The sequence below is a fragment of the Chiloscyllium plagiosum genome, chromosome 30 (assembly GCF_004010195.1).
Source record: "Chiloscyllium plagiosum isolate BGI_BamShark_2017 chromosome 30, ASM401019v2, whole genome shotgun sequence".
NCBI lineage: Eukaryota > Metazoa > Chordata > Chondrichthyes > Orectolobiformes > Hemiscylliidae > Chiloscyllium > Chiloscyllium plagiosum.
This window is the reverse complement of record NC_057739.1, coordinates 46,471,540-46,474,385: the sequence shown is the minus strand read 5'-3', so window position 1 is coordinate 46,474,385 and position 2,846 is coordinate 46,471,540. Positions and strand designations below refer to the sequence as shown.

The following is a 2,846-nucleotide window of genomic DNA, read 5'->3' as shown; positions in this document are numbered from 1 at the left end:
ACCTACCCTGTTGCATGCACCTATCTCTCTCCATAACCAAGGTGAAAGTCACAGAATTGTGGTCACCATCGCCAAAATGTCCACCCACTAACAAGCCCATCACATGTCCTGGTTCATTACCGAGTACCAAATCCAATATGGCCTAGTCTATAACAGTGAGGTCTGGTAATTGTCTGTAAGGTATGATTCCATGAGTATGACTTTGTCAGGCTGTTCCTTGACTAGTCTTTGAGACAGCTCTCCGCATTTTGGCAATAACCCCCAGATGTTAGTGAGGAAGACTTTGCAGGGTCAAGAGGGCTGATTGTCTAGTTCTGTTTTCTAATGCCTTGGTAGATGTCATGTGGTCCATCCAGTTTCATTCCTTTGTTGAGACTTTGCAATGATTAATACAATTTCTTTCCCTGAAGGACATTAGGTTTTTTTATGCCATTCACAGTGGTTCCATGTAGATCAGTCTGTTCTTAATTCCAGTTATTCTTTCTTCACTTCAGATTCCACTATCTGCCGAGGTGGGATTCAAAGCCGGACTTCAGTTGTATATTTTAATATTCTGGATAAAAGTTAAATGCATCAGGTTTGTTCACTCATTTTAAATATCACTGACACAGGTTTTGTTTCTTTGTGAAATATAGTCCATCATCCTGTTTTCTCCGTCCTCCCTCCAACAACAGGAGTGAGGAGCACATGGAGTTTCTCTGTCACTAAGATTGAGACAATCTGATCAGCTGCCTCTGCTGCTTCCCTCCATTCAACTAGCCCACCAAGCCAAACTGTCTGATGTGATGCTCCTGGTTTTAGTCCTAAACGTACATCTTTCTCCAGTCACTTGTCTTTCCGAGTTCATATTGACTCTTCACCCATTCTCGCAAAACTACAAGCATTCCAACTCTGTTTTTCTCCCACTCATCCTCCTCCTACTGTTACTACTACTCCTCCTCCTCCTCTCCCTTCCGGTACAGCTTTCTTTAGTTCTCACCATTTAAATGATACTCTGTGTTCTTTTATTATCTCTTCTACAAGATACAACTTCACATTTTCCTGCTTTAAGTTCCATAGGCCAACTTACTGCTCATTTCACCTATCAGTTTCTCTCTGTAAATGTTTGTGACCTTCTCAGAACTCTACTGTTATGACTTTTGAGATCCTCCCTCATTGTTTGATGATCTTTATTGAGAGCTCTGAGCAGCACGGTGTGTGTCTAATTGTTATCTTTTTTTTTCGGGATACTCTTTGGAATTGCTAAGAGGAGCTTGCTGCCCATTGTTCAGAATAGAGGCAACTTGCATATCATTAGCATTAGCCTTTCACACCCCATGTCCTGATGACACAGAAGGGCAACTCCCCATAACTCACTAACTCTTGGAATGTTCTGCACCATGTGTCAAAGATTTTAGTCTGAAGTCCCAAGATGGAAACCCTAATAGATTTCCCCCTGAATTAGCTGCTAGCCTCCAGAAGGGATAGTGTGCAGCAGGGAGAATGCACAGTTTTCCTAGGCCATGAGGAGGGGATGCTGTGAATTTTTGTCCTGGACTGACTGTGATGCCTATGATAAATTTGTATTACAGGGTATTACAAGTGGACTTGCAGGTGGGAATCTCAATAATTGTGACACCAAACTGTGACGGAATTACTCAGTCCATCAGAACCTGGATATTAGCATTATTTGTGAGTATTGTGTTCCAGTTCATTCCCACTTGCTGCAGAGAAGTTCTTGTTAAATCACTCCAATCTCTTGATCGATCTTGCCCAAAATTTTCACTATTGTCCTGTAATTCTTTTACGGTCAGCTGATGAGTGTAAGTTTTAGCATCCTAATATATACCTTCAGCAAGCCCCACTATCACCGCTCCTCTCAATTTCCTTTGCTACAAGGAGAACAATCTGTTTCCCAAACCCCTGATAAACCAATGTCTGTTTGCTATCTATAAGGTACACATCAGGATTGTGATGGAACATTTTCCACTTGCCTGCATCAGTGCAGCCCCTAACAATATTAAAGAAAATGCTTTCTCCTAGAGGATTTTCAGTGTGCCAGAGTGAGGTCCCATCCACCACCTTCAACTTCCTTCTCTTCACCCCCGATGCATGGTGGCATCACTGTGTAAAAGGTAAAGTCACCATTGTCCTACGAGACCATAGGGCTGCTCTCTCACTAGGGAGAGATGACTGGTGGTGCTTTAACCTGAAGCTTACCACAGCCTAGGCAAGGGGAGAGGTTGAGAAGCAGAGTCCATCTATTGTAGATGGATATTCTCAATGTGTACCAGCAACACCCATATCACATGAATGAATAATCTTTTTTTAAAAAAACCCTATCCCTGCAACTAAAATCCCTCATCCTTCCAACCATTCTGGTAAATCTCCTGTGACCCGTCTCGGGGACCTTGCCATCCTTCCCAACATGCGGGTAATGAAAAACGTGTTGCTGGAAAAGCACAGCAGGTCAGGCAGCATCAAAGGAGCAGGAGAATCAACGTTTCGGGCATAAGCCCTTCTTCAGGAATGAGGAGGGTGTGCCAAGCAGGCTAAGATAAAAGGTAGGGAGGAGGGACTTGGGAGAGGGGCATTGGGAATGCGATAGGTGGAAGGAAGTTAAGGTGAGGGTGATAGGCCGGAGAGGGGGTGGGGGCGGAGAGGTCGGGAGGAAGATTGCAGGTCAAGAAGGCGGTGCTGAGTCCAAGGGTTGGGACTGAGAAAAGGTGGGGCGAGGGGAAATGAGGAAGGTGGAGAAATCTGCATTCGTCCCTTGTGGTTGGAGGGTTCCTAGGTGGAAGATGAGGCGCTCTTTCTCCAGGCGTCGTGTTGCCATGGTCTGGCGATGGAGGAGGCCAAGGACCTGC

General features: G+C 44.7%; 1 protein-coding gene across 2 annotated transcripts in view; it reads left to right on the top strand.

Annotated features, from left to right (window-relative positions):
• The first annotated feature begins 447 nt into the window (after nucleotides 1–447).
• Nucleotides 448–2,846, top strand: part of LOC122565021 (zinc finger protein 239-like) — a 39,184-nt gene continuing 36,785 nt past the window's right edge. Inside the window, exons 1-2 of one of the 2 annotated variants that reach the window (XR_006316054.1) lie at nucleotides 448–577; nucleotides 1,572–1,671. The gene's annotated coding sequence lies outside the window, so the exon portion shown is untranslated. The remainder of the gene's footprint in view (nucleotides 578–1,571; nucleotides 1,672–2,846) is intronic. The other variant, XM_043720670.1, reaches the window with a different exon arrangement.